This window comes from Procambarus clarkii, chromosome 43 (assembly GCF_040958095.1).
Source record: "Procambarus clarkii isolate CNS0578487 chromosome 43, FALCON_Pclarkii_2.0, whole genome shotgun sequence".
Classification (NCBI taxonomy): Eukaryota; Metazoa; Arthropoda; class Malacostraca; order Decapoda; family Cambaridae; genus Procambarus; species Procambarus clarkii.
The window spans coordinates 37,854,857-37,870,546 of NC_091192.1; the positions used below are offsets into that span (position 1 = coordinate 37,854,857).

General features: G+C 45.7%; 1 pseudogene; it reads left to right on the forward strand.

The window, feature by feature from the left end:
• Positions 1 to 883: 883 nt before the first annotated feature.
• LOC138349981 (uncharacterized) lies at positions 884 to 15,169 on the forward strand (annotated as a pseudogene).
• Positions 15,170 to 15,690: the final 521 nt, after the last annotated feature.

Here is a 15,690-nt window from a genome sequence, read left to right on the forward strand (position 1 = left end):
GGTAATACCCTCCAAGGGTGATGGTGACGGGTTGTGGTGATGGGGAGGGGTGGTGGTGATGGGAAGGGGTTGTGGTGATGGGGAGGGGTGGTGGTGATGAGGAGGGGTGGTAGTGATGGGGAGGGGTGGTGGTGATGGGGAGGGGTGGTGGTGATGAGGAGGGTGGTGGTGATTGGGAGGGATGGTGGTGATGGGGAGGGATTGTGGTGATGGGTGGTGTGGTGGTGATGGGGAGGGGTGGTGGTGATGAGGAGGGGTGGTGGTGATGGGGAGGGATGGTGGTGATGGGGAGGGGTGGTGGTGATGGTTAGGGGAGGTGGTCACGTGAGAGATGGTGGTGGTGATGGGGAGGGCTTGTGGTGATGGGAGGAGTGTGGTAATGGGGAGGGATGATGGGGAGGGGATGTGGTGATGGGGAGTGGTGATGGTGATGGGGAGGGGTAGTGGTGATGGGGAGGGGTGGTGGTAATGGGGAGGGGATGTGGTGATGGGAGGGTTGTGGTGATGGGGAGGGGTGGTGGTGATGGGAGGAGTGGTGGTAATGGGGAGGGTGGTGGTGATGGGGAGGGGTGGTGGTGATGGGGAGGGGTTGTGGTGATGGGGAGGGGATGTGGTGATGGGGAAGGGGTGGTGGTGATGAGGAGGGGTGGTGGTGATGGGGAGTGGTGATGGTGATGGGGAGGGGTAGTGGTGATGGGGAGGGGTGGTGGTAATGGGGGAGGGGATGTGGTGATGGGGAGGGGTTGTGGTGATGGGGAGGGTGGTGGTGATGAGGAGGGTTGGTGGTGATGGGGAGGGGTGGTGGTGATGGGTCAGACACTGGAGCCCCTCTCGCCCCTGGTATATATAACCTGGGAAGCTCTGGGTCTCTCACAGTCAACCATCAGCTCTCCAGAAGTCGCTCCTTCACCTGCTGTTGCTGCTACACCCAGGGTTTACCCTCCAGTCTCTGCTACACCCAGGGTGTTAACTCTACCGTAAGTAGTTCACCCTCCAGTCTCTGCTACACTCAGGGTGTTACTCTACCGTAAGTAGTTCACCCTCCAGTCTCTGCTACACTCAGGGTGTTAACTCTACCCGCCACACACCTTCAAGACGTTCACCCTCGCTCATAAGTAGACAGCCACCATCCTACAAGTACACTTGCTAGAGGTGTTGTTGACCCATGTGGTCAACAACACCTTGAGGCTCGCATAACGAACTCTTCCTTATATGAGGTATTGAGTTCTTACACATGGAACATCATCATACTTCCCGCTGACCCAAGAGCTGCAGTTCAACCCCAACAAGCAGAGAGAGGCGAGCACTGTTAGGTGAGTACATCTAGACACAAGAACACCAAGAACTCTGAGGACAAGGAACACAGAAGAGAAACCATCAACCCAACTCTGTCGTTGTTGTATTGGCGGGAACTTCTTCAGTAGAGAACATGACCATAAACACGGATCCCATAGATGCCAGAACCCAGGGGGTGAGGAACTTCCTACACCACGTGACTCTTGTGTTGACAGGCGGACCCAAGAGCTAATACACAACCCCGTTTAGGTATTAATATATAACAGGTCTTCGCAGCCGAGGTGGACTACGCTCCTGGATCGTAGTCCCAAAGCCCGTGTTTTATCCCCAGTTCGAGGCAGAAAACAAACGGGCAGGAGATTCTTTTCACCTAATTTTTCCTGTTCTCCTAAGCAGTTAATGGGTACCTTCGAGGTAGGCAGCTGCTTCCTCGGAATGGTGTGCGAGAAATATGCGGCAGATAAGGTAGAAGAAAAATAGTCAGGAGTCAGTACCTTAGCGAACCGAGGGTTTGAGAGGCAAGGGCGGGGTCCAAGAGCTGGGTCCTGCTGGCACAAATAGCAAACGCAGCATTAAGGTCGCAGAGAGTAGGAAGCATGTGGATCCACCGTTTATGGTTGTTTTGTTCACCTATTTAATGCTCGATGATGACCAGTTCAATATATAGTTTTCACCGATTTAGTGCCTAATGTTCATGTGCTTCGCATCTAATGTTCACTTGTTCAAGTGTGTGTTCATCTTTTCAATGTTTCATCAGTTGTATTTGCCTTTTTGTGCTCACATGGTTGATTTTAACTTGTTTAATTCAGTGTTTAGTTGTTCAATACAGTGTTCATGTTGTTTAACACAGTGTTCAGTTGTTCAATACAGTGTTCACTTGTTCAATAGTATTCACTTGTTCAATACAATGTTCCCTGTTCAATATAGTGTTCACTGTTCAATACAGTGTTCACTAGTTTCAATACAGTGTTCACTGTTCAATACAGTGTTCACTGTTTCAATACAGTGTTCACTGTTCAATACAGTGTTCACTGTTCAATACAGTGCTCACTAGTTCAATACAGTGTTCACTGTTCAATACAGTGTTCATAGTTCATACAGTGTTCACAGTTCAATACAGTGTTCACTGTTCAATACAGTGTTCACAGTTCAATACAATGATTCACTGTTCATACAGTGTTCACTGTTCAATACAGTGTTCACTGTTCAATACCAGTGTTCACTGTTCAATACAGTGTTCACTGTTCAATACAGTGTTCACAATTCAATACGTGTTCACAGTTCATACAGTGTTCACTGTTCAATACAGTGTTCACTGTTCAATACCAGTGTTCACTGTTCAATACAGTGTTCACTGTTCAATACAGTGTTCACTGTTCAATACAGTGGTTCACTGTTCAATTACAGTGTTCACAATTCAATACAGTGTTCACAGTTCAATACAGTGTTTACTGTTCAATACAGTGTTCACTGTTCAATACAGTGTTCACTGTTCAATACCAGTGTTCACTGTTCAATACAGGGCCCCAATGATGTAGCCCTCAAGAGAAGTGTTGCCACTCCTTCCTTCGGGACCCACCCATCTCATTTTCTTGCTTCTAACATTCTCCTCTTCACTAGTCATTCTCTCGCCTTGGCTCCAGGGCTACTTCTGTTTAATTACTTTTACTGAACTTTCACTGAAACTTTCCTACTCCTGATGAATTATTCAAATTACACAAAAACGTGTTCCGTCATGTTAGGAACTTCAATCATCCTATTACTTGGAAGTCTTCCAAATGATCTTGTTGCCTCTGCTCTCCATGGACGCCTCGTGCTTAGTCGTCTCTCGTACACAACATGTGCAATATGAGTTCTGGCTTTTGTTGCTGCTGACTCTTGCCTCTCTCAGTGTTAGTTAAAGACTCTTATCTTTTAGCAAATGTGACCTGAGTTAGGAAGGACGAATGTAGAGTCTCACAAAGATATCCGCCGTGCTGCGACACTTGTCAAAGCCAACTTGGTGATAGGGAGAAGGAGCGATTACGTTCCAGGGGCCTCGTGAGGTGTTCATTAACCATACGTTCAAAGAGTTTGTAAACACAACATCTCTGGGAAATTATGACGAAAATCCTCAGGGAAAGTCCCTTGAGTATCGAGTTTCTAGGGTTAAGAAACCCGTCACGAGCCATTCTTCGGGGACCAATGTCGTCTCCCGAAATACGGTTATTGTTGTGCAGGAAATACTGCCCGAGGTGCACGGAGGGAAATGACAGAGCATCTCATAGTTGAATACCGTCTCAGCCGCCACATTAGAATTGCACAGGAACATGGCAGACTGGACTGCCGGAAAAGTGAAGAGCATCATTATAGGTGAGTGCGTAGTCTAAGGAGCGAGATTGAAGAAGGGGCTTACAAGTAAGGTGAGTAGGAGGAAGATGAATACCGGAGCTCACGGCTGAGGAGTGCAAACTCAGTATATTTCCGAACAACACCGGATCTGTCACAGTGGGAACCACAGGGATGACTGACAGGCGCACATGTCTGGAACAAATTTACGGGAAGATTGGTTATGGGAAGAGATAACCAAACCATCGCCAGAGAAATCCTAGTAAACAACACAGAAAATCATCGATAGATACAGCGATAGCAGGCGGCTTGACGTTTGCGAGGCACTACACATCAAGAAGTCAGCACCAGCAATCAACAGCCAATTATTGCACAACTATATTCTACCCACCTCAAGACTCCGCTCCAATATAGAAGCATCAAGAAATATGGACCAATAGGCTTTCTACAAACACTTCTATTCAATACCCATTGTTTCTGTTCTGTCTTGTGTTGATACTTTTAATACCCTATTAATATCCCCTCCTGTTCTGTCTTGTGTTAATGCCACATCACCCTTCCCACCTCACTCAAATGTAGATATAATATCAGAGAGACGTAAGTTCTAATCAGTTGTGTATTTGTGAAGTCTTTGAAAATGTAATAAGTTTTACGAAACGCGCCCGTGTCGCGTCAGACTAGAAATAAAAATGAATTTTGGAGAAGTGATTTTTGATTTACCTCCAACAGTGAAGCGTAATGTACGAAAGATTGAGAAAATTCGTGTTAGAATTATTAATCTTACTTTTTCGGTCATATTTAATAATATATATATATATATTATATATATATATATATATATATATATATATATATATATATATATATATATATATATATATATATATATATATATATAACTGAAAACTCACACCCCAGAAGTGACTCGAACCCATACTCCCAGAAGCAACGCAACTGGTATGTACAAGACGCCTTAATCCACTTGACCATCACGACCGGACAAAATGAGGTGATAGCCGAGGCTATATGAACCACCCCACCGCCGGCACTCGGATAGTTATCTTGGGCATAGCATTTTACCAAATCACCTCATTCTTTGGGGCACACGTGAGGAACACAAATGCGAACAAGCCTGAATGGTCCCCAGGACATATGCAACTGAAAACTCACACCCCAGAAGTGACTCGAACCCATACTCCCAGAAGCAACGCAACTGGTATGTACAAGACGCCTTAATCCACTTGACCATCACGACCGGACAAAATGAGGTGATAGCCGAGGCTATATGAACCACCCCACCGCCGGCACTCGGATAGTTATCTTGGGCATAGCATTTTACCAAATCACCTCATTCTTTGGGGCACACGTGAGGAACACAAATGCGAACAAGCCTGAATGGTCCCCAGGACATATGCAACTGAAAACTCACACCCCAGAAGTGACTCGAACCCATACTCCCAGAAGCAACGCAACTGGTATGTACAAGACGCCTTAATCCACTTGACCATCACGACCGGACAAAATGAGGTGATAGCCGAGGCTATATGAACCACCCCACCGCCGGCACTCGGATAGTTATCTTGGGCATAGCATTTTACCAAATCACCTCATTCTTTGGGGCACACGTGAGGAACACAAAAATTGGACCATTCAGGCTTGTTCGCATTTGTGTTCCTCACGTGTGCCCCAAAGAATGAGGTGATTTGGTAAAATGCTATGCCCAAGATAACTATCCGAGTGCCGGCGGTGGGGTGGTTCATATAGCCTCGGCTATCACCTCATTTTGTCCGGTCGTGATGGTCAAGTGGATTAAGGCGTCTTGTACATACCAGTTGCGTTGCTTCTGGGAGTATGGGTTCGAGTCACTTCTGGGGTGTGAGTTTTCAGTTGCATATGTCCTGGGGACCATTCAGGCTTGTTCGCATTTGTGTTCCTCACGTGTGCCCCAAAGAATGAGGTGATTTGGTAAAATGCTATGCCCAAGATAACTATCCGAGTGCCGGCGGTGGGGTGGTTCATATAGCCTCGGCTATCACCTCATTTTGTCCGGTCGTGATGGTCAAGTGGATTAAGGCGTCTTGTACATACCAGTTGCGTTGCTTCTGGGAGTATGGGTTCGAGTCACTTCTGGGGTGTGAGTTTTCAGTTGCATATGTCCTGGGGACCATTCAGGCTTGTTCGCATTTGTGTTCCTCACGTGTGCCCCAAAGAATGAGGTGATTTGGTAAAATGCTATGCCCAAGATAACTATCCGAGTGCCGGCGGTGGGGTGGTTCATATAGCCTCGGCTATCACCTCATTTTGTCCGGTCGTGATGGTCAAGTGGATTAAGGCGTCTTGTACATACCAGTTGCGTTGCTTCTGGGAGTATGGGTTCGAGTCACTTCTGGGGTGTGAGTTTTCAGTTGCATATGTCCTGGGGACCATTCAGGCTTGTTCGCATAATATATATATATATATATATATATATACATAAACGATTGAGATTTAGGCTCGAGCAGCGGTATCTGCAAACTTCCAGACGATACAAAAATTGGGCGGGAAATCTATTTAGGAGAAGACTGAAAATTACTTCAGGACTATTTAGTGGGCATTTTAAATAGTCGTAAGATTGACAAATGCTGTTTAATGCCGACGAATGTAGAGTTCTGTGGCCAGGTTATGATGACAGTCACTGGAAATCAGCTGGATAGTGATGAAAATGTGAAGTCTGAGAGGAAAAATGATCCGCAGAAGGGATCATGATTAGTAGGAATGTAATGCCAAAAAATCAATGAAAAGATGTTTGAAATATGGCAAATAGAATATCACGGTATTGTGATTTATCTGTGTATCTGACGGAAGCGTTTGGGACACTCCATTACCTACAACCATTACCATTACCACACATATAACATTATGAGTGTTATATGTAAAACTTAGCTCATATTCCAGCTCGGCGCCTGCTAGTGGATCCTGGCGGACACCAGGTTGTGTAACAATTAACATATCGTGTTGTTGTTGTTGTTTAAGATTCGCTACCTGGAACAAAAAGTTCCAAGTAGCACGGGCTATGGAGAACCCGTAGTGGTCTTATTAACATATCGTGGTGCAGGGGGTCACGGTGCGCGTCTGGGGTCACCCAGGACGCTGCTCCCATCCCCGTCCTGCTGCAAAGATTTTCTCATAATAATCGGGTATTAAATATATCACCACACAAGAATAAGAAGGAATAGATATAAATTTGAGAAATTTAGCTTCAGGAAAGAAATTGATAAATACTGACTAGGAAACAGGGTGGGTGGTTTCAGGTTTGATTTCTTATGTTCTTATAATTAGGGTCCAGGACAAACAAAATGTTCTTATAATTAAGGTCCAGAACAGAACAAAATGTTCTCATCACAAGGGTCCAGAACAGACCAAAATGTTCTCATCATAAGGGTCCAGAACAGACCAAAATGATCTCATAATAAAGGTTCAGAACAGACCAAAATGTTCTTATGATAAGGGTCCAGAACAGACCAAAATGTTCTTATGATAAGGGTCCAGAACAGACCAAAATGTTCTCATAATAAAGGGCCAGAACAGACCAAAATGTTCTCATCACAAGGGTCCAGAACAGACCAAAATGTTCTCATCATAAGGGTCCAGAACAGACCAAAATGATCTCATAATAAAGGTTCAGAACAGACCAAAATGTTCTTATGATAAGGGTCCAGAACAGACCAAAATGTTCTTATGATAAGGGTCCAGAACAGACCAAAATGTTCTCATAATAAAGGGCCAGAACAGACCAAAATGTTCTTATGATAAGGGTCCAGAACAGACCAAAATGATCTCATAATAAAGGTCCAGAACAGACCAAAATGTTCTCATCATAAGGGTCCAGAACAGAACCAAAAGTCGTCATTTTCATTTCATGTGTAGGTCGATTTATTGGTTCCTCAACCCCGGTACTGTGACTAATAGTGTGCATGATAACTGAAGTCAACTGAAGGTTATATTACAACATTAATATGATAACATGAGTCAACAATTATCTTGAAACACTTAATTATTCAACGTTGTCATGTTTACAGGTTTGTTGAGAGGTAACCTAGTGACCAGATCTTCACCATGATGCTGGCTATCACCATCCTCCTTGGTGAGTATTGTCACCATCCTCCATGGTGAGCATTGTCACCATCCTCTATGGTGAGCATTGTCACCATCCTCTATGGTGAGTATTGTCACCATCCTCTATGGTGAGTATTGTCACAATCCTCCATGGTGAGTATTGTCACCATCCTCCATGGTGAGTATTGTCACCATCCTCTATGGTGAGTATTGTCACCATCCTCCATGGTGAGCATTGTCACCATCCTCTATGGTGAGTATTGTCACCATCCTCTATGGTGAGTATTGTCACCATCCTCTATGGTGAGTATTGTCACCATCCTCCATGGTGAGCATTGTCACCATCCTCTATGGTGAGTATTGTCACCATCCTCTATGGTGAGTATTGTCACAATCCTCCATGGTGAGTATTGTCACCATCCTCCATGGTGAGCATTGTCACCATCCTCTATGGTGAGTATTGTCACCATCCTCTATGGTGAGTATTGTCACCATCCTCTATGGTGAGTATTGTCACCATCCTCCATGGTGAGTATTGTCACCATCCTCTATGGTGAGCATTGTCACCATCCTCTATGGTGAGTATTGTCACCATCCTCTATGGTGAGTATTGTCACCATCCTCTATGGTGAGTATTGTCACCATCCTCTATGGTGAGTATTGTCACCATCCTCCATGGTGAGTATTGTCACCATCCTCTATGGTGAGTATTGTCACCATCCTCTATGGTGAGTATTGTCACCATCCTCCATGGTGAGTATTGTCACCATCCTCTATGGTGAGTATTGTCACCATCCTCTATGGTGAGTATTGTCACCATCCTCCATGGTGAGTATTGTCACCATCCTCCATGGTGAGTATTGTCACCATCCTCTATGGTGAGTATTTTCACCATCCTCCATGGTGAGTATTGTCACCATCCTCCATGGTGAGTATTGTCACCATCCTCCATGGTGAGTATTGTCACCATCCTCTATGGTGAGCATTGTCACCATCCTCTATGGTGAGTATTGTCACCATCCTCTATGGTGAGTATTGTCACCATCCTCCATGGTGAGTATTGTCACCATCCTCTATGGTGAGTATTGTCACCATCCTCTATGGTGAGTAATGTCACCATCCTCCATGGTGAGTATTGTCACCATCCTCTATGGTGAGTATTGTCACCATCCTCCATGGTGAGTATTGTCACCATCCTCCATGGTGAGTATTGTCACCATCCTCCATGGTGAGTATTGTCACCATCCTCCATGGTGAGTATTGTCACCATCCTCCATGGTGAGCATTTTCACCATCCTCCACGGTGAGTAGTGTCAATATAATATTAGGGGCCCAAATTATCAAAGCGCCATGATTTTAACGAAAGGGAATATCAGAGTCCCTGGGGCTTAACGAAGGGGAATATCAGAGTCTCTGGGGATTAACGAGGGGAAATAGGGGAAGGGCAGTCGGGTATAACTGGCCGAGGATATAAAAGTGTTCAGAAGTCAAAGTTATCCACTGACTTGTATTGACGTTTTCTGTGACAGTGTTCGCTGGTGCCCAAGCCAACCCCATCCAGCTTGGGTTTCGACCCCAGACGCTACCCCAGGTGTTCCCCAGTGGTAATGCCGTCCTGGAAGATGCCCAGATCGGCCACCTGCTGAGAACAGCGCCCGCAGGATCCCGGCTGCTGAGAACGACTGCGCCTGTGGGTAGCCTCCAGTCTCGTCTTCCAGATAATGCTACCCTTATCAGGACAAATATTGTCGACACCTTCAGCTGCAGTGGACGGGTAGGTGTGTGTGTGTGTGTGTGTGTGTGTGTGTGTGTGAACTCACCTAATTGTGCTTGCGGGAGTTGAACTCTGGTTCCTTGGTCCCGTCTATCAACTGGTTTTCAGATTTCTGAGCCTACTGAGCTCTATCATATCTACATTTCAAACTGTGTATAGAGTCAGCCTCCACCACATCAGTGCCTAATGCATCTCATCTGTTAACTACTCTGACACTCAAAAAGTTCTTTCTAACCTCCCTGTGGCTCATTTGGGTACTCAGTATCCTCCTGTTTCCCCTTGTTCGCGTACCACCAGTGTTAAACAGTTTATCTCTATCTACCCTGTTAATTCCTGTGAGAATTTTGTAGGTAGTGATTATGTCTCCCCTAACTCTTCTGTCTTCTAGTGTCGTGAGGTGCATTTCTCGCAGCCTTTCTTCGTAACTCATGCCTCTTAGTTCTGGGACTAGCCTAGTGGCATACCTTTGGACTTTTTCAAGCTTCGCCTTGTGCTTGACAAGGTACGGGCTCCATGCTGGGGCCGCATAGTCCAGGATTGGTCTTACATATGTGGTATACAAGGTTCTGAATGATTCATTACATAGGTTCCTGAAGGCAGTTTTGATGTTAGCCAGCCTCACGTACGCAGCAGATGTTATATTTTTGATGTGGGCTTGAGGAGACAGGGTTGGTGTGATATCAACTTCTAGATCCTTCTCTCTGTCCGTTTCATGAAGGACTTCATCTCCCATTCTGTATCCTGTGTCTGGCCTCCTGTTTCCACTGCCTAGTTTCATTACCTTACATTTACTTGGGTTGAATTTTAGTAGCCATTTGTTGGATCATTCATGCAGTCTGTATTGGTCATCTTGTAGTTTCATACAGTCTTCATCCATCTTAATCCTCTTCATAATTTTTGCATCATCAGCAAACAATGAGAGGAATGAAAGGATCTTTCTATACCATCTGAAATATCATTTATATATATAAGAAACAGTATGGGTCCAAGGACTGAACCCTGCCGGACCCACTGGTGACGTCTCGCCAGTCTGAGACCTCACCTCGCACAGTGACTCGCTGCCTTCTGTTACTTAGGTACTCCCATTTCCAATGGAGTACCTTCCCTTTCACTCCTGCCTGCATCTCCAGCTTTCGCACTAGTCTCTGGTGTGGCACTGTGTCAAAGACTCCCATCTGGACCAACAGCCTTTCTAACATCCAGATCCAACAGGTGTTTCTTGACCTCCTCTCTCGTAATTTCGAACTCTTCCAAGGCCGCCTGGTTTACCTCCCTTTCTCCTAGCACAGTGACCTCACCTTGTTCTATTGTGAAGACCTCCTGGAACCTCTTGTTGAGTTCTTCACACACCTCTCTGTCATTCTCTGTATACCTGTCCTCGCCTGTTCGAAGTCTCAATACCTGTTCTTTCACTGTTGTTTTCCTTCTGATGTGACTGTGGAGTAGCTTTGGTTCGGTCTTGGCTATGTTTGCTATATCATTTTCAAAACTTTTCTCTGCTTCTCTTCTCACCCTGACGTACTCATTCCTGGTTCTCTGGTATCTCTCTCTGCTTTCTGGTGTTCTGTTATTCCGGAAGTTCCTCCACGCCCTTTTGTTCAGTTTCTTCGCTTCCATACATGCCCTATTATACCATAGATTCTTCTGTTGCTTCTCGGATTTTTCCCTTTGGGCCAGGATGAACCTGTTTACTGCCTCCTGACACTTTTGGGTAACATAGTCCATCATACCCTGTACAGACTTGTCTCTGAGGTCTGTGTCCCAAGGTATTTCACTTAGGAAACTTCTCATCTGTTCACAATTCCCCTTTCGGTATGCCAGCCTTTTGATTCCTAGTTCTTTTTTGGGGGTAGATAAGTCCTAGCTCCACCAGGTACTCAAAGTTCAATACACTGTGATCACTCATTCCCAAGGGCGCTTCCATCTTAACTTCCCTTATATCCCATTCATTTAGGGTAAATATCAAATCAAGCATTGCTGGTTCATCTTCTCCTCTCATTCTTGTTGGTTCTTTGATGTGCTGGCTTAGAAAGTTTCTTGTTGCCACATCCAGCAGCTTAGCTCTCCATGTTTCTGGTCCTCCATGCGGGTCTCTGTTCTTCCAATCTATCTTCCCATGGTTAAAGTCTTCCATAATTAGTAGTCCAAATCCATTCCTGCTAGCAACAGAAGCTGCTCTTTCTATTATGTTAATGGTGGCCATGTTGTTTCTATCATATTCCTGTCTAGGTCTTCTGTCATTTGGTGGTGGATTATATATGACTACGACTATAATTTTTTTCCCTCCATTTGTTACGGTACCTGCTATGTAGTCACTGAAACCTTCACAGCCCTGAATATCCATCTCCTCAAAATCCCAGCCTTTTCTTACCAGCAGAGCTACACCACCCCCACCTTTTCCTTCCCTCTCTTTCCTCATAACATAATAGTCCTGTGGGAACACTGCGTTTGTTATCGTTTTCGAGAGCTTTGTTTCTGTGAGGGCTATTATGTCTGGGTTTTCCTCTAGTACCCGTTCTCCAAGCTCATTTGCTTTATTTGTAATTCCATCTATGTTAGTGTACTGCCTTAACAATAGCAAATATATGTAGAGGTAACTGAGGTGTTTGCCACACAATAACAGACATATACAGAGGTAACTGAGGTGTTCTGCCACAACAATAACAGACATATACAGAGGTAAATGAGGTGTTTGCCACAACAATAACAGACATATACAGAGGTAACTGAGGTGTCTGTCACAACAATAACAGACATATACAGAGGTAACTGAGGTGTCTGCCACAACAATAACAGACATATACAGAGGTAACTGAGGTGTTTGCCACAACAATAACAGACATATACAGAGGTAACTGAGGTGTCTGCCACAACAATAACAGACATATACAGAGGTAACTGAGGTGTCTGCCACAACAATAACAGACATATACAGAGGTAACTGAGGTGTCTGCCAGACTAAGAGTACCTTCCCCTCAGGTGTACGGATACTACGCTGACCAGGACAACGACTGCCAGATCTTCCACGTGTGTCTGCCACTTCAACAGCTTTACCCTGCCAACTTCACCAAAGAGGACTACCTTCACTTTCAGCTTTATCTGCCCTCAATATACCATCTTTAGTCAGGTGAGTAGATGATATGTACACCCAGGTGATGTGTACACCCAGGTGATGTACACGCAGGTGATGTACACGCAGGTGATGTACACCCAGGTGATGAACACGCAGGTGATGTACACCCAGGTGATGTACACCAGGTGATGTACAGCCAGGTGATGTACACCCAGGTGATATGTACACCCAGGTGATGTACACCCAGGTGATGTACACCCAGGTGATATGTACATCCAGGTGATGTACACCCAGGTGATGAACACGCAGGTGATGTACACCCAGGTGATGTACACCCAGGTGATGTACACCCAGATGATGTACACCCCAGGGTGACATGTACACCCTGGTGACATGTACACCCAGGTGATGTACACCCAGGTGATGTACACACAGATGATGTACACCCCAGGTGATGAACACCCAGGTGATGTACACCCCAGGGTGATGTACACCCAGGTGATGTACACCCAGGTAATGTACACCCCAGGTGATGTACACGCATTTGATGTACACCCAGGTGATGTACACCCAGGTGATGTATACTCAGATGATGTACACCCAGGTGACATGTACACCCAGGTGATGTACACCTAGGTGATGTGTACACCTAGATGGTGTAAACCCAGGTGATGTGTACACCTAGGTGATGTACACCCAGGTGATGTAAACCCAGGTGATGTGTACACCTAGGTGATGTACACCCAGGTGATGTACACCCAGGTGATATGTACACCCAGGTGATGGACACCTAGGTGATGTACACCCAGGTGATGTGTACACCCAGGTGATGTACACCTAGGTGATGTACACCCAGGTGATGTACACCCAGGTGATATGTACACCCAGGTGATGTGTACACCCAGGGATGTACACCTAAGTGATGTACACCCAGGTAATATGTATACCCAGGTGATATGTACACCCAGTACATATCACCAGGGTGTACACCCAGGTGATGTACACCCAGGTGATATGTACACCCAGGTGACATGTACACCCACGAGTGTAATTATCAGAAAAAGACGCCAAGCTGAATAGACCATGTAGCAAGTACACATATAATTCAATTTAATAATCGAATTATATGTGTAAAAGAGTAGAGTATAGTACGGTAGAATACAAGAGCTAGGGCAGTAGAGTACAACAGCCAGCACAGTAGAATACAAGAGCCAGGACAGTAGAGTACAAGAGCCAGGACAGTAGAGTACAAGAGCCAGGACAGTAGAATACAAGAGCCAGGACAGAAGAGTACAAGAGCCAGGACAATAGAGTACAAGAGCCAGGACAGTAGAGTACAAGAGCCAGGACAGTTGAGTACAAGAGCCAGGACAGTAGAGTACAAGAGCCAGGACAGTAGAGTACAAGAGCCAGGACAGTAGAGTACAAGAGCCAGGACAGTTGAGTACAAGAGCCAGGACAGTAGAGTACAAGAGCCAGGACAGTACAGTACAAGAGCCAGGACAGTAGAATACAAGAGCCAGGACAGAAGAGTACAAGAGCCAGGACAGTAGAATACAACAGCCAGTACAGTAGAATACAAGAGCTAGGACAGTAGAGTACAAGAGCCAGGACAGTACAGTAGAAGAGCCAAAATAGTAGAGTACAAGAGCCGGGACAGTACACTACAAGAGCCAGGACAGTAGAATACAAGAGCCAGGACAGTACACTACAAGAGCCAGGACAGTAGAATACAAGAGCCAGGACAGTACACTACAAGAGCCAGGACAGTAGAATACAAGAGCCAGGACAGTAGAGTACAAGAGCCAGAACAGTAGAGTACAAGAGCCAGAATAGTAGAATACAAGAGCCAGGACAGTAGAGTTACAAGAGCCAGAATAGTAGAATACAAGAGCCAGAATAGTAGAATACAAGAGCCAGGACAGTAGAATACAAGAGCCAGGACAGTAGAGTACAAGAGCCAGTACAGTACAGTACAAGAGCCAGGACAGTACAGTAGAAGAGCCAGGACAGTAGAATACAAGAGCAGGACAGTAGAGTACAAGAGCCAGGACAGTAGAGTACAAGAGCCAGGACAATAATGAGGCCGCATATTACACAGGACTCGCTGACCTGCGCCTGGGAGTCGGAAGCTCTGCCGTGTGAGGCCGCTGCTACTCTCTATGGCATCAACGACAGCTTCTTCAAGAAGATCAGGGACAGCGACGGCAAGGAACGCTACGCTCAGCTCGGTGAAAACTTCTCCCCGTCCGCTGGCTCGGGCGCCACATTCGACATCCCTAGTCCCTAAAGACCTCCAACAGTTGTTCGCCCTGAGATACGCAAGAGAAGGGGAACATGGGACTTTCCTCCCAGGGCATGCATGATAAGAGAAGGTCTCACAGGTCTCTCTTGGGGAATAAGGGGCATTGTGGGCATGGGTATAACTCTGTACAATGACTGTCTTCGCTAGTCCTTTCCTAACGCTCATCAACGTGTGATGATGCAGCTTTTCTGGGCATTATTGTCTTTGTATTTGTTAAGTGATCGGTTGACTATTCCACACTTGGGTTCTAGTTCCGGTGTTAACCCCGGGCCTTCTGTCGGCGAGAATCAACTAGGGGTCCCCATAGTACCCTCTAGTGGTAGAAGTCTGAACCACAGGCCCACTGGCGGCGAGTAAGTCAACTAGGGCCCTAGAGTATACTCTCCAGTGGTAGAAGTCTGAACCACGGGCCCTCTGGCGGCGAGGGAGTCAACTAGGACCCCACTGGTGGCCGGCAGTGAACCAGGAGACAGTGATGAATGATCTTCTCAAGAGAGAGAGGTCAAGAAGCCTGGCTCTCCTGGTTCCACTGACACATACCATTAGGGCTTACCAAGTAGGTTAGGTGGGTTACTAATGTTTACAACTGTACCTGGATCAATTAATATATGCAATAAAGACAGCAACTTATGGATATAATTTTTCCTTCACCCTATTTATGCTAGGATATGAGGTTGTTAGTATATTCCATATAGTTTTGTGATAGAATTCCTATGATGACGAATGTGCTCATACCCCCCCCCCCCCCCCCTCTGACTGTCATCTACCTTCTTACTACTGGACATTTCCCACCTCACAATTACTCATCACAAGGAGGAC